A 16,907-nucleotide genomic window follows, 5' to 3' on the forward strand; every position below is an offset into this window, starting at 1 on the left:
AGCCACCCAGGCGCCCCTACAGTGGTTTCGTTTTCAATGTGTACTATATACCTTATTTTTGGAAGTAGGTAACGTGCCAATTAGGGATACGTGAAAATAACAGCGATAATTTCTGCAAACCATTCCCACTTCTTTATGCTTTTCTTTACATTAATTTTTTCTTCTAATACTGATACTTGTTTTAGAACTATTAAATTTGGCCCAAATTTCTATTTTACTTGTACCATGTAGCCTGGGTCCTTATGGAAAGTACATTCTTCTACAGATATCCAATTTAGATAGTTCTACAGTATGTATTAATGACGTCTTATCACTATTTCGTTGACTCATACATTTTGAGCAGGAATCTCCCTTAGAAGTCATCTGGTTGAACCTCCTTTTCTAACTAGTGGAAAAAGAGAGAGATCGTCTCATGTTGCTCCAAGGACTCAGCTGAAAAGAAGACGACAATTCAGTTAAATTTGTTTGCAGGGGAAATTTCCAATAAGTAACAGGCTCTACTCAACATCTTGGCGCAGGTTGGCGAGTATTTACTTATCTAATTATCTCTTCAAATAGTCCCCCTGGTAATGCAAAATCTGCTACCTTTCCCAGAGTGGACAAAAGCACATTTAACTTAATGAAATGGCAGCAGAGAGCAGCAACTTGTATCTTCCCAGCCTCCGCCATCAGAGAAATGCGAAGTTAAAAGACAAGTTTCATTTGCTGTTCTCTCATGAAAATGGGAACTGGATGAGAAAGGCTGTTTGTTCTGTTGCCACAGAGAATTCTCCAGAATGAACACACATATTATTATAACGGCTCAGCTTATAAAACACAAGTCGTAATTGAAGGTAGTGTCTACCCTAAATACCGAGGGCAATTTGCCCTGGCATCTAGCTACCCATCGTGCCTTTAGGGGTCCATCGAGCATATGCCCATCACATCAGCCAGAGTCTGCCAGCATATAATGTCTCTCTAGGGTTTCACTATTACCCTATTTGAATGCCTGAGAAGATGCTCATAATTGCTTATTATGACATTAGACAAGAGAATTCAAGTCCCATTTGATTGTAATGAGTTCGTGGAGTCCCTGCCTTTTGTGGGTCCAATCACATCCAGAATTGAACTTAAGGCATGTATATTGAAACAGAATTACACTTGAACCGTTGAGCACGAGGCGTGGACCTTGTTCGCTTGTGATTTTTTCTATTACTTTCCATAGTCTGTTGGTGGAAACAAAAATAATATCAATTATAAAATCCTTCAGCAGACACTTAAGCTTCTTTCCAAACTGCAATTTATTTCTCCAGGTTACCTCTGAAATCGTTCAGACTTACTGTCTCCAGATAAGCAAATTAAATGGTAAAAAAAAAAAAGATAAAATTATTTCTTTAAAACATGTATTAAGTGGCAGAACTAGTGGGTTTTACGTGTATGTATAAAAATATGCAAATATGTATCTTACGAGCAGGTGCGTCCATTGACAACACCTATTTAGACCAAGGTGAAACACCTCTGCGTTTAAGAAATTACCAGTAAACAGCCTCTATCCTATTTTTACAAGACGAAAAGTCAAAGGAGGCCTATTAAGTCAACACAGAATTGACTACAATAATAGGGGCAAAGAGCAACGCGATCCCATTCGATTTCTAAGTGGAAAAACTAGGAATCCTTTGAAGTGCTTAGGATTTCATCATTCTGTGCTTTGATAAAGCACCGCTGCTTCCCATTTCCTCACAGGCGTATCCAGACGGCTGAAGGAGGAACAACAGTGAATCGGATTCTAACGGAAAGCTCACTGAGACCCCAGGGCCCTCCGTTCAGAGCTGAAGCCGAAACCGTCCAAAACGTGAAAGCACATGGGGAGGTGGTGCAGGGACACAACCAGCAAAGCCCAGGTGCATGTGTGATCTTCAAGTTTGCAGACACACATCATGGTAATTGCTTGCCCGCAGAGGTAGGTTTTTTTATTATAGATTTTAATATTTGTTATTCTTTTTTTTCTTAAAAAGAGATAGTGTGTGTGCGCAAGTGGGGGACAGCGGCAGAGGGAGAGAGACAGAGAGAGAAAAAGAGAGAGAAAGAGGGAGAGAGCGTCTCAAGCAGGCTCCACACGCAGCACCAAGCCTGAGGCTGGGCTTGAACACATGACTATGAGATCGTGACCTGAGCTGAGACAGACGCTCGACCAACTGAGCCACCCAGTGCCCCAATTTTAATAACTTTGATTTATTTTGAGAGAGAGAGAGAGAGAGAGAGAGAGAGCAAGAGTGAGAGCACAAATGCGGGAGGGAGGGAGAAGGAGAGACAGAATCCCAAGCAGGCTCTCTGCCATGAGCACACAGCCTGACACGGGGCTCGAACTCACAAAACTGCAAGATCACAACCTTAGCAGAGATCAAGAGTCGGAGGCTCAACCGAATGAGCCACCCAGGTTCCCCTTCATTATAAATTTTAAAATACTGTTGTGGCTATTCTGAAAACAACACTAAGTTCCCTTAATATCAAACTGGCTCTGAGTTATTAAATAAATATCTGATTGCCGGGGGTGGGGGGAAGCTCTGAGTTGGGGTGTTCTTTTCAGAGAACTCTAATAAGTTTTCTTTTTTTTTTTTTTTTTTAATATTTCGAGGGAGAGAGCAAGTGAGCGCAAGCAGGCCAGGGGCAGAGAAAGGAAGAGAGACAGAATCCCGGTAGGCTCCCTGCTGACAGCACAGAGCCCTATGGGGTCTGATCCCAGGAACTGTGAGATCCATGGCCTGAGCAGAAAGCAAGGTCGCCTCACCAACAGAACCACCCAGGCACTCCTAACAAGTATTTTTAGAAGAAGACCCAACATGTGTTTCTCTGTTTTTCCTACAAACGTTACCAGGTCATTTCACTCTTAAATGGAGCAGTTAGTGTCCTTATCTTTCAGAAGAAAATAACAGTGATTTAAACCACCCAGCATCACTCAGTATGAATTGAGTACCAAGTATTTGCCAGGCACTGAACTAAAATGCTAGAAAGATAAAGAGGAATATGGGGAGCTGCCATCTAGGAGGTTAAAACCTGGTAAGGGAAGTATCCACTTGCCCTTCTCCCAAGAAATCCCATAGCAGCTACAGTACCGGCTTACAGAGCTCTTGTGCAGGCAGGTACTAGTCGTGAACTTGGCGAGCCCACGAACATCTCCAAATCTCAGTCTTCCCATCAGTGCAATGGGAATGATAGCAGTTATCTGCAGCTTAAATGCTAAAATTCAAATAAAATAATCAGTGCCAGCTGGACAGGTAGTGAGCATTAAATAAATGTTAAACATTCATTATTATTATAATCAACAAGGTAAAGTGGTCAAATAATGTAAAGAGGAATTCATAAAACGCCCTTTACAAATACTATAAAGGGACTTACTTACTCTGATGTTATAAATAGGATAATGAGAACTGTTAGGGGCTGAATTGAGCTCCCCTCCCCAAATTCATATGTTAAAGGCTGAACTCTCAGTACTTTAGAACAGGACTGTAGAGAGAGGACCTCTACAGAGGTAATCAAGGTCAAATGAGGCCATCTGGGCAGATCCTAATCCAGTCTGCCTGGCGTCCTTGTAAGAGGGAATTTGGACGCAAGAAGAGATACCAGGAGGGGCGCCTGGGTGGCGCAGTCGGTTAAGCGTCCGACTTCAGCCAGGTCACGATCTCGCGCCTGGAGCCTGTTTCCGATTCTGTGTCTCCCTCTCTCTCTGCCCCTCCCCCGTTCATGCTCTGTCTCTCTCTGTCCAAAAATAAATAAAAAAAAGTTGGAAAAAAAATTTAAAAAAAAAAAAGAAGAGATACCAGGAATGTCCATACACAGCCAAAAGACCACTAGAGGACACAGTGAGAAGGAGACCCTCAGCAAACCAAAGAGAGAGGCCTCAGGAGAAATCAAACCTGTCTACACCTTGACTTTGTACTTTCTACCTACAGAACTACGGGAGACTAAATTTCAGTTGTCTAAGCCACCCAGTGTGCGGTATTTTGCATAGCAGCCTGAGCAGACCCGTGCAAAAATGAATAAATGTCCACACCGCAATGATTAAAAAGGTAGACACATGTCGTCTTAAATATATTAACTTCTGAGCACGTGTCCTTTTGTGAATTCGTATTTTGCAATAAAAATAATGTATGTACACAATAAAGAAGTATTCAAACAACTGAAGGGTGTAAAAAAATGGTAAAAACTAGCTTCCCTTTCTTATTTCTATTTGAAATGGATGGATGATATTAGAAATATATTTCTGGGCAAAATATATACGGCAGAAATGTTTCATTTGATATATGGATGACCGATGATTCACAGACCCTCAAGTGTGCACAACAATTAATCCAAGGTCTTCATCCACCCACCATCACTACCAGAGAGGAATATCCACATCGTTCTAGAAATGTGAGCCAGTCGCAAGTACATCCACACTGGTTTTTCAGCTGGAAAATGTGATACAGCCCTGGACTCAGAGCTTCATGCACAGTATGAGCTCAACAAATATGTGTCTGTTAATTTGATATGTTTGATTAATGATGCCTCAGATAATAAGTTTTACAGAACCAGAAGCACATGGTTTCCCTGGATATAATGAGTTCTAATTTTCGGTCAAGTCTATATGCGTGCGGATAAAAAATGACAGAATACATATGTTAGTGCAAGAGATTTTGCCAAGCACTCTTTCTTGTCACCTTATTTAGTTCAATATGTCCATATTCCTACATTAACTCAGTGCCAATAAAAACTTTGCTCCTAATGTTTTGCTGCTCTACAAGTGTCAGAGCATCGAAAACTGAGGATTAACTTTACCTGACAGATATGGGCCAAGGCAATAATCCATACCTAATTTCAGTTTTCCTCATTGTCTCGAAGATTCCCTGCAGTTTTCTAAGAAATAGCAGGAAGGGAAAAGGATTATGGAGACTTTGTTCACAACCAGAGCTCCTGCAGGAAGTGACAGCATTGCACTGGGCAAGCCTTTTTTTTTTTCTTTTTCTTGTCTGTTTTCCTTCCATGTTTGGAAATAGAAATAATACTGTCTCAGATTTCTAATAATGAGTTATTATTTCTTAGGATTCTGTGTATTGGCCAGGGGCTGATTTGCTCATCTTGCCGGGGCTCTCTCAAGAGGGAGCATTCAGCTGACAGGTCCACTGGAGCTTGGGTTCACCTGGGTACCCCTGTGCTCAACTGGGGCGTCTGGACCTCCCTCCAGGGTCTAGCAGGATTGGGGCTTTCAACTCTGTGATTCGCTTTTTCTCCTGGTGGCCTCTCCTCCCGCAATGCCTGCGGGCAAACCTGGTCCATGAGGGTAAAGGCTTTATTTTAAAATGTCTTATTTTGATATTCTTTCATTATAATTTGGCCTTTGCCTTTTCATTTCACAGATAACTTTGACCTTTTTGGACAAAAGCCATTTAAAAAAAAAATTTAATGTTTATTTTTGAGAGAGAGTACAAGCAGGGGAGGGGCAGAAAGAGAGGGAGACACAGAATCTGAAGTAGGCTCCAGGCTCCGAGCGGTCAGCACAGAGCCTGACGCAGGGCTTGAACTCACAGACGGCGAGATCATGACCTGAGCCCAAATCAGACACTTAACCGACTGAGCCACTGGGGTGCCTCTGGACAAAAGCCTTTTTTGAAAAGACATATGAAAAATTATTTTTATTTTTCATTTTTTACATTTATTTTACCATATATCTTGCATAAAAATATGTCCACAATTAATTTTGTGCACTTTTAAAATTTCAATTCTTTACTATCACTACAACCTACATTATGTGAAAATCTTGATTAAAAAATGTAATTAGTGATTTTGCTAAGATGAATATTATAGAATAAATATATAACAAGCTATATGTTTTATGTGTCTTTATTCTCTTAATCATCCTGACATAATCAGACTGTGTCAGAATACCCAGACATGCATCACAATATAATTTAGCTGTTTTACTATTTCTCTGACTTTATTCATATAGAAAACCATGATTTTACATGTTGTGGTGATATTTTGTCATCATAATGGTATACGTCTCACAGGATAGCTTTCGTTCATTAGTTTGTTGAAAGTGATTTATACTTTTACTGTTTTAGCTATGTTTACATAAGATTCCACCCATACTCCGGCCCTAAGCCCTGGTGATTAAAACATCTTAACCAAGGGAGGAGCATGATCAACACCACATTCTAGAAAGCTCTCCACTGGAGAGAATAAGACAATCAGGAGGCCGGTCTTCCTTTGAGTGGATAACGTTTCCACCTCTACCCTGAATTTCTTTTTTTTTTTTTTTTTTTTAAGATAATTTTATTGATTTTGAGAGAGAAAGAGAGAGGCAGAGAGAAAGAGAGAGAGACAGAGACAGAGAGAGGGAGAGAGAGAATCCCAAGCAGGCTCCACACCATCAGTGCAGAGCCTGATGCAGGGGCTCAATCTCATGAACCGTGAGATGATGACCTGAGCCAAAATCAAGAGTGGGATGCTTAACCGACTCAGCCACCCAGGCACCCCACCACCCTGACTTCTGAGTCGACCTCCTTCACTTCGTTCCTTAGCATATCTTTGGAGAGGTGCTGAGCCCTGCCATTCTAGGTTTCCCGGCCAGCAAGTTCTTGAGGCCTATCCATTTTCAGACCAGGCATTTCTGACACCTCAGCCACAGGGGTGGACAGAAGAGGCAGAAGCCACCAGGCATCTTGAGGCCTCTACTGTGGAACCCACCCAGCATCATTTTTCCGCCATTGAAAATAACACACAGGTTTGGCCCATGTTCCGAGGGGGTCAACAGACTCCCTGCTGAGAAAGTCACGGTACAAAGTCAAAACACCGGAAGCCATACAAAGGCTGAGAGATGGTTAGCAAACCACCACAAACACCTATTTTGTAACATCACCTGCCTCTCCCGGAAGATCATTTAGCTTCTCAGGGCTCGAGCTCCCTCTGTGTGCCCCAGAACAGGTACTCTGAGAGGAACCAGCAGCTGGAATGAAAATAGACATGCCAGAGATAGACCCCAAATCTGAAATAATCACCAATTATCCGGTGTGTTCCTTGGCCAAGTTTTAATTTAAAATGTCATGAATTACAAACAGCCAGTGTTTGCCACTGAGCCAAAAATAACGTTTTCTGAATTTCTCCCAAGTTCTACTAGATACGCCTCAATCGCTCGTTTTTACTTCATGTCGGTATGCCGTTGTGTAATTCACCATTATCAGAATGATACGCTGGGTTGGGGCGATTCTCCTGCTCAGCACAAATTACCAGAGTTTGACCCCATGGGAATTACTGGTAGCAAAAAAAAAAAACCTGTTAACAAGCAGCTATTTCACTGAATTTATATCTCTGTCCAACACAGGCACAGTAGCCCATTTGACGTGCCTGTTACCAAAAGAATGAACCCCATTAGGGCACCTGGGTGGCTTGGTCGGTTAAGCATCCGGCTTCTGCTCAGGCCATGATCTCGTGGTTTGTGGGTTTGAGCCCCACATCGGGCTGTGTGCTGACAGCTCAGAGCCTGGAGCCTGCTTCGGATTCTGTGTCTCCCTCTTTCTCTCTGCCCCTCCCCCACTTGTGCTCCTTCTCTATCTCTCAAAAATAAATAAACATTAAATAAACAAGCAAATAAATAAACACTAAAAAATTAATTAATAACAAATAAAATAAAAAATAGATAAATGAACCCCATTATATTCCAGCTGAGATAGATCTTTGTATGTGGTGGTGTGGGGGGGGAGTCCCTATCTTTCCTGGGAGTTGCTATCTCTCCATTAAATGAGCTGGAAGTTTAAAATGAGAATTCATCCTCTATTAGGGCGCTAAGATTTATATACATGTATATATATGTATTATACAGATATATGTATACATGTATATATATATTTATTTATGTTTATTTAGAGAGGTGAAGCAAGAGAGAGATGGAGAGAGAATCCCAAGTAGGCTCTGCGTGTCAGCACAGATCCCGGTGCAGGGCTTGATATCTGGAACCCCGAGATCATGACCTGAGCAGAAATCAAGAGCCACACACTTAACCGACTGAGCCACCCAGGCACATATATACATATTTTTTTTTTTTTTTTTGAAATGTTACTTCTCTACTGCCCAGGACTTTACTGATTTTAGTCTTGAAAGTCCCACATCCCGGGATCCTAACCCCCTCGTCCTAGGCAAATGGATGGTTGGTGGCCTATTATCTATCTGCTAAATTCTGACTCTTCAAAGGCAGTGCCTGTATTTCCATTATTATTACTTTTTGTGCCCACCGTGTTAGCCCAGCGTCAGATACTTACTACATACCCGGTAAGTGTTTTTTTTTTGATGAATGAATGAATGAGCGAGTGAATGAAAGCATAAGAGAAGGGACCTGGAGGACAGAGTAAAGGCAGGAGAAGAGAGAAGGGCACCTCAAGAGCTGAATACCCTGCAGAGGTATTCAGAGTGTAAAGCAGAGTAATGGAAGTGATCAGTCAACACCGCGAGCAGTCACTTCAACCTTGCTGCACCTCGGAATCCTCTAGAAAGCTTTCTAAAAATACCAATGCTCTGGCTCCACCAATTGAATGACGTCTCCATCGCGAGGGCTCTGGCATGGTATTGTCCACGAGCTCCCCCAGGGTATTTCTTCACTGCAGCCAGGGCTCAGAATCACCGGCTTAGGGCCTCTCCAGGCAGTCAACACACGCTGCAGGGGAAGGATTCTGGAAAAAACAAGCTGCAAAATGAAAAGATGTGATTCTAACACACTTCTCTGATAACCTCGCTTGGGTGAGCTTCTTACTTCTACGGCTCTCCCTGCTGCTGCTCCGGACACATAATTATCCTCCCAATTATGTGACTTCTTGACTAATTTCTAGAGAGGAAAACCAGAGAGTCAGAGGAATGTGGTGGCCAAATGTTCCTCGATCTAATGGGAATGGCCAATCTGTCTTGCGATAGTTGTTTGGAAAAAGAAATAGCAGCCAAGGCCAGGTAGAGAAAATGGTGAACGTTAGCAGTTTTGTTAACATATCCAGGAAATAGACTTGCTACTGGCAGGCTAAATAAATGTGTGCCACACATGACCTTCAAAACCATTGATCTTAAAGGTTATAAACAATACCCAACTGACCCATTGGTCTGTGTCCTCGGATTAAGAGATCCTGCTGTGGATATTCCCCTTTGTAGTGCATCGCTGCCAATAAGGAAGACTACTTTAAAAATATATATATTGAACCAGGTTATATGTGATCATTAATCACAGGCTCTCCCCAGGACTGCCGTCGTAAATACCGCATCTGCATAAAACTCCCTGCTGAAATTGCCTCATCATCTCCTCAGCCTTCTAGGAAAAAGCAGACACACTTGGAGGAAAGAGGAATTAAAAAGGCACAGAGAAAGGAAACAAAGAACAGGAAAGGTGCTGCCTTTTACATTTCACTTTGAATTGTTTACATTTTTCAAAATTGCCTTATTTTTTAAATGACTTTATTATCCCAAATTATTCAAAATCGGCTTCTAGATATGCTAGCCCTTTGTCTCATAGCACTGTGGATGGTGACGTGAAACATGATACTTTAACTTAATCTTTTGTTATGTTGCTCTTTCCCTATTACCAGGCACGTCCTCATGGGGCAATTCCTTATTTCGCGGTGCCAGAAACTTACACAAATTGACAAATACAAAATTAAGTACCGGCTCTGGGAAGGGGCCCCGAAGCTGAGGCTTCATTAATATCACAGAAAATTTGCCACCAGCATCATATTTGGGGATGTTAATGATATTTCTTTCTTCCTATTGTTTTAAAAATGACATCAAATTATATGGGCATAAAAATTCCAATAACACAAAATTGCACAAATAAAAATTGAAAGGCTTTTTTTCCCCCTGCCCCTCATGTTACTCTATGGAAGTTACTGCTTTCGGCATTTAGTATGTGAGATGTACCCATTTTCAGGAAGTGCTTTCGAATAGCTATTTATGGTTTATTTTCTTTCCAGGGTTTCACGTATAACATATATTTTTTTCAAGGGTTCAGGTAAGCACATCCATGCTGTCAACTTTCGACTATCAAAGGCTGTTTGTTTCAATTCATGGGTTCTCAGGTCTGTTCCCTTCTCTACCTTCTCCTTCAAGTGTGCACTTGATTTGGGGATATTAGGTCTGTTTCTACAACCCACCCATGGTAAAATGGACAACTCAGGAGTCAGACTTTGGTTTGAAATCCTGTTCAGCAATTTAATAATGACAGGACTTAATGATCACTGCTACTTCGCTCTAGGGGGCGCCTGGGTGGCTCAGTCGGTTGAATGTCCAACTCTCAATTTCGGCTCAGGTCATGATCTCCCAGTTTGTGGGATCAAGCTCCCACGCTAGGCTCTGCGCTGACAGTGCGGAGCCAGCTTGGGATTCTCTCTCTCTGCGCCTCCCCTGTTTGCACATTCTCTCTCAAAATAAATAAATGAAAACCTTAAAAAAAATACTACTTAACTCTCTTCAGTTCTCCTTCACCACTGACCAGTTTTGAAGTTCAAAATCAGGATAATAATGAAAATTGGCTCACAGGGTTGCCGCAAGGATTGATTGAGATAGTACGTGCAAACAACTCAGCACCATTCTGCAATAAATATGAAAAAATATGCAGAGTATCACTTCTGCAATAAATATGAAAAAAAAAAACATCTTCAAGTCCATCAAGTTCAAGGTCATCATCATTACCAGCGAGGTGTTTTCAAATCTTAAACTGGTCATTTTGAAAACAATGAAAACAATTGAAAACAACTCGACCAGCTTTAACGGTGAAGGGCTACAGGAAAGGGGGGTTATAAAAAAATTAAGTAGGATTTTCGCTGCTTATTTGTAACTTGGTAGATGCTTTTTGGTACAAGAGTTTGAAATTATCGATTATGGTGAAATTTGGGGTGCCCTGTAGAAAACGGTCTTCCAAGTAACCTCCAAGTACACCAACTTGTATGCTGTCCCCGGGGTCACAGAACAGAGGGGCTCAGAGACCAAATTATCACATGGCTTATTAAATCCATGTAGAACACACAGTGAGAGCAAAGGGTAGGAAGAGGCTGCTAATCATCTCAGGGCGGTGTGCAAGCGGGACAGAAGGATCTCCTTACCCCAGCCCCGGGTATGCGACGATCACACGTCCAGCCTCTCTACCGCAAAGCCTGCCCGGCGGGTGCCGTCTCTGCAAGCAGAGCAGGGAGCGCAGCCAGGGGGTTCGCAGATGGGAGACGCCTGGAGCCAACACACACTCGCACTTTCCAAAAGACACAGGGCGAGTCCGTCTGGCCAGTAGCTGTAACTTGCCAATGAGCCTGACGAGCAGCTACCATCTATCCGGCAGGGGACACGCGGGGCCGGGATGAACGCTCCCCCCACGGGTGGCTGCTTGAAGACCTCGTGAATATGTACTGCCTCCTCGGCCCTCCCGGCTCCTCTTACCCACCTTCAGCATCTATGGTTTTACCCAGCTCACCTAGGCCCGACACAGGCCCCAAAGTATTTTTTCCTCCACCTCGTTTATCTATCCTCTTTTGATTTTTAACTTTCTACAGAAGAATGGAGTAGTCTGATTCCATTCAATACACAGGGTTTACACTCATGGTGGTACAGCGGGCTTGTTATAACTCTGCTCTCAAGCCAGGTCACCTGGGTTCAAATTCCAGCCCCACCACATGCTGGCAGTGAACACGTGGATAAGTTACTTGACCTTCCTGTGCCTCGGTTGCCTTCTGTGCAAAATGGGGGGTGATGATGACACGAATAGTACCTACCTGATAAGGCCTTTGTGTTGAGAAGACAAATTCTTCAGCTTCAAGAAGACAGTGCCTGGCACTTAGGTAGGATTCAATACATATCAGCTCCTATGACTTTTAGCCCTTTGGACAGGGTGCTCTTGGCTGGCTGCCTGGCCTGGGGGCCTGGGGAGAGAAGACAGTGTGTTTACAGAGGGAGAAAGCAAATCTCTCCATTTGCAGACTGCTTGCAACTTAACCAAGAACATCTAAGTAAATGACCAGTTTAAGATTTGAAAACAACTCGCTAAGCAGATAATATGACCCCCATTTCACAGACCGTGAACCTCAAGGTCAGGGCATGAAATGGCTTACTCAGAGGCACACATTGATTTGGTCATGTCTTGAACCCAGCCCTTCCAACTGTGTGGTCGGTACTCTCTCCTGCTTGAAAATTAGACGTCCCTTCCAAAAACCTCCTTCCACCGCACGTTTAAAGTATGAAAACTCTGTACAGCCGAAGGGAAGATTTAAAAATGGTTTCTCCCCAACGGACAGTGATTAGTTGACAGTATTGCATAGATGGCTTATAACCGATCATCTCTGATTATGTCCTGGGGTGAAGTCTTCATAGTTGGGACAGCTGGGGAGGTTAGAAGATGTGCAGAGGACAGATCTCAGAAAGGGCTGGCTGGTTTCACCATCTGGCCTAGGATTGCTAAAAATGATATTTCATTGGAATTCAATCTCTCTATTCAAAAACTAGTCTAACAATGTAAACAAAATACAGTAAAAGCTGGGTTTGTGAGCATAATTCATTCCAGAAACACACTTGTAATCCAAAGCACTTGTATATCAAAGCGCATTTCAAGAACCACTGGCTCAGTCGTGATCATGTGACATTCAGCATCACATACCAGTCATTGCAAGACATCGCTCGTTTTTGAAGTTAAAATGTATTGGAAAGGTTTGCTCGCCTCGCGGAACACTCGAAGAACACGTTACTCGCAACCCAAGGTTTTACTGTATAGGCACAAAGGAGAAGATATTTATAGATCTCATTGCAACATTTGCACAAATAGAAGTGTAGGCCCGAGTTCACCTGGTCTCTCCTCTTGCCTTCAGTGGAGGCATCGTACTGAGCCAGTCGTCAACAACTGCATTGAGTGGGGAAAATATGTTACTATGGAGAAATGCCAAAGAGGTAAAAGAATATCACACGGAAGGAAAGAAAGTGACCGTTGACGGAGAACAGAATCCTATTGCCACACACACGTGTATACGCAAACACGTGCGCATGCAGACACACAGGCCCGCACCCCAACACACACACACACACACACACACACACACACGGAGCCAAGTGAAATTAAACTGGCTGTCAAACCACACTTCCACTGTCTCACATTTGACCAACCTGGAAAGTGGCTCCATATCAGAAGGATCTCCTTTTCCTACAGAGTGCATTCTTTCAAATGCTTTGGTGAATTCAAGGATCATTTATTTTCAAATTTCAAGTAGTCAAACATACTCTGACAGACGAGGCCCCCCAACAACCAGGCTCCTGTGCCATCCCGGCCCCAGTCATAATCGACTCTTTGTATAAAGAGGCAAGATGGATTTCTTCTCAGAAGTCTTAAAGTCTTTACAGTTATATTAAAAGGGGGAAAAAATGGACGCTTTGTAATTTGCAGAAAAATGCATCACTCTTTCTCAAGGCACGAAAATAGTCCTGAGGGTGCTGTGAGGAACAGTCATCATTCCCAGGGGGCCTCAGTTGCAAGAAGGGGGCATCCAGAGAGGCCAGGACTGACTGAGGGTGGCAGGGGTCTACTCCTGGGTCTTGTGATGGCAGGAGAATTTAGGTATCTCATTACAGTATCCAGGAGCTACCTGTCCTCCAAATAATGTTCGACATCCTTTCCTTTTCCTAACTAAACTTTACGTTCTCTTCTGCCAACACTGGTAAACCTCAAACCTAAAATAATCGTGATTTATTTCGTGGTGCTTTATTTTATAGCACTGTGCACATGTATCAGGAAGAGTTCAGTCAGAAAAGCAGAACCATTAGACATGTATATGAGAGGTTTACTGCAAGGAATTGGCATATGTCGCTGTGGGGGCTGGCTAGGCAAGTCTGACCACCCTTCACGCACCCTCCCCCAGGGCATGCCACCAAGAAAGGCAGGCTGGGGCGCCTGGATGTGAGCAGACATGGACGTTTTATGGGAGGATTTGATTTCTTTTTCTTCAGGAAAGCTTCAGTTCTGCTTTTAAAGCTTTCAACTGATGGACTTGAGCCCACCAGATTTTCTAGGATTAGCTCCCTCACTTAAAATCAGCTGATTATGAACTTTAATGGTGTCTCTCAAAGACCTTCCCTGCAACACCTAGATTCGTGTTTATTTGAAAAACTGGCAAGTGTAGCCTGGCCAAGTTGGCACATCAAAAAGACCATCACGGGGGCGCCTGGGTGGCCCAGTCGGTTAAGCCTCCAGCTTCTGTTCAGGTCACGGTCTCAAGGATCCTGAGTTCAAGCCCCGTGTCGGGCTTTGTGCTGACAGCTCAGAGCCTGGAGCCTGCTTTGGATTCTATGTGTCCTTCTCTGTCTGCCCCTCCCCCATTCTCATTCTGTCACTTTCTCTCAAAAATAAATAAACATTAAAAAAAATTAAATAAAAAAGACCATCACAGTATATAGATGTGTCCGGAGCTACTCTAAGGATTTCATCTATTAACTCATTCCTGTACCGCACAACCACCCTAGGAGGAAACTGAGGCACAGAGTAATAGAATAAATTGTTCAAGATGGTATAAGAGACATTTGAGGCCAGGTGATCTGGTTCCAGAGACCATGCTTCAACCATCATTTTGCTGATTCAAGCTTCCCACTTAAAAAATTTTTTTAAATTTATTTATTTTGAGAGAGAGAGAGAGAGAGAAAAACCATGAGTGGGGGAGGGGCAGAGAGAGAGGGAGAAAGAGACTCCCACCCAAGCAGGTTCCACACTGTCAGTGCAGAGCAAGGCAGGGCTTGAATTCACGAATCGGGAGACCATGACCTGAGCCGAAGTCAGATAACTGACTGAGCCACGCAGGTGCCCCTAAAAAATATCTGGAGTGTTGTTTTGTCAAGGGACCATTGCTTTTCCTACCAAAATTTCTTGTATCCCATTCCCACTCCTTTGTGTACAATGCTATTTTTCTTTAGGTTAATGATGATTCTGATAATTAGTATCGTGGTTATCCTCACAATTAAGAACAGCAGATATAGATTAAGTTCGCTACGCCGTCCTAAGTCATTTGGTCTAACCCTCATTGACATAGTAATCTATTTTGTAATCCATTTTATAGGTGGAACAACAGAGGCTCAATTGATTCCAAAGTTCTCCCTAAGCTGACAGACCTAGGGACGGAGCTAAAAATGTTTGTTCCTGTGTTTAAGAAGGAATTGTCCTACAAGCCAGATAAAGTTTCTGTTTGCTGTTTGGAAAGGGGAGCGGACAACGAACACAAGTCTGGAAAGGGAAAAAAAAGAAAAGAAGAGAAGCAGCTTGGATGCAAGTTCACAAATAGTCTGGAAATATTTGGGAATTTAATCATTTTATGTAGGATTTTTTTCCCCCGTGAGTAACTGCTGAGAAGAAGAAGAAAAAAAAAAAATCTTTCATTGTGTCAAACTCAGTGGTGGTTTGAAGGAGATGTTGACGGCCACACTTGGCATGTTTTTCCAAGCTGTCATGGGTGTGAGGAGATGGGCTGTACTGCCCGTCCCGCTGACCTTCACGAGCCCGTAAGGAAAAGTCCTGAGTAGGCAGGTGTGAGGGCTCCTGAATATGTTTACCAGCCAGAGGGAACTGCTTTTACAATTCTGCCAAGTTGACTTCTGTTCAGAATCCCAGCAACATCCCAGCTGTCCTGACCCTGGGGTGCACACACAACTAAGAAGGCTTGTGTGCGACACGTCACCCCCCCCCCCCCCACACACCTGTCACTTAGACTTGTCACCTCCTCCACCTCCCATTGAATCCTCGCTGAGGAACATTTCATTCTCCAGATTGCTGCTGCAGGAGATTGAAAAATAAAATAAAACAGCTGCGGGGAAGGTACAGGTTTATTACTTATAAAATCTCTACCAATTACCTTTTTCTTGCTCACTTGCTTTTTCTTCTTTCTTTCAGAATTATTTCAACGTATTAGATATTTTAAATACGTAAATATAAAGTAATAGATATCTGTGTACCTAGCCCTGAGACTAAACGGATGTTAACGTGTTTTATCTTATTTCCTTTGGATCATTTAAAGGCAGAAAACATTAGAGTCCCAGCTCAGACCTTACTCCTTCCCATTTTCTAACCCTTGTTCCCTGGATGATTATCTTGACGTTGATGCATATAACTCCCATCTACATTTCTGTGCTCATACTGTGTACCTGTCAGTCTGTCCATCTATCTGTCCACCTATCACCTACCTACCCAGATGTTTCTGAGTCTTCAACATGACACATTTGACATCTTATCTGTATCTTTTTGCAGTGGACTTCTCTTTTTAATGATATGTTTTTGAGATTTGTGTATGATTATAGTTATAAACCTAGATCAAGTAGTCTGTCTTTTTTGTTTAGATTTTTGGTTTGTTGGCTCTTAGAAACAGCAATGCAATAACCATCACGTTATGACTTCCTGTGAGCATATGCTGGACTTTCAAGAGGGAGAATATCCAGGAGTAGAACGACTGAGTCATTTGGGGTACGTGATCTTGATCTTTTTTTAATATAACTACGTTGCTTTCCAAAATGGCGGTACTGATTTCACTTATCTACAGCGACGTATGGGCAGTGTTGCCATGAATGGTACGATCATAGCTGGTGCTACTCCTATAAAGAATCAGAATGGCACCTGCGGAAATTAAGCAAGTTTGCAGCCCTTTGTAGAGGAATCTTTTATTCCTGCTATGCTCACCATGACATGTTGTTGCCAGATGCAGTATCTGTTTTGCCCGTTTAAAATAATATGCCATTGTTTTCATGTGTTTGCTTGCACTTCCCTGATTGGTAGAAAAGTTGAGTATCTTTTCATATGTTCATTTGGTAATTTTGATTTCCTCCATCATTAATTGCTATTCTTTCTACTGGGTTTTCTTTCCTTGTATTTGTAGGATTTATTTACCAATTCAGGGTACTAACCCCTGTCGTTTGTTTGT

General features: G+C 42.7%; 2 long non-coding RNA genes across 5 annotated transcripts in view; both read right to left on the bottom strand.

Annotated features, from left to right (window-relative positions):
* LOC131513703 (uncharacterized) overlaps positions 1-3,598 on the bottom strand; it is a 46,601-nt gene extending 43,003 nt beyond the window's left edge. For 3 of the 4 annotated variants that reach the window (XR_009262731.1, XR_009262728.1, XR_009262730.1), the window contains exon 1: positions 225-3,598. This is a non-coding gene — a long non-coding RNA (uncharacterized LOC131513703). The remainder of the gene's footprint in view (positions 1-224) is intronic. The other variant, XR_009262732.1, reaches the window with a different exon arrangement.
* Positions 3,599-4,015: 417 nt separating this feature from the next.
* Positions 4,016-16,907, bottom strand: part of LOC131513709 (uncharacterized) — a 157,546-nt gene continuing 144,654 nt past the window's right edge. Inside the window, exons 13-15 of the long non-coding RNA XR_009262735.1 lie at positions 12,623-12,728; positions 11,745-11,891; positions 4,016-6,961 (exon numbers count right to left, since the gene is read on the bottom strand). This is a non-coding gene — a long non-coding RNA (uncharacterized LOC131513709). The remainder of the gene's footprint in view (positions 6,962-11,744; positions 11,892-12,622; positions 12,729-16,907) is intronic.

This window comes from Neofelis nebulosa, chromosome 6 (genome assembly GCF_028018385.1).
Source record: "Neofelis nebulosa isolate mNeoNeb1 chromosome 6, mNeoNeb1.pri, whole genome shotgun sequence".
NCBI classification, from domain to species: domain Eukaryota; kingdom Metazoa; phylum Chordata; class Mammalia; order Carnivora; family Felidae; genus Neofelis; species Neofelis nebulosa.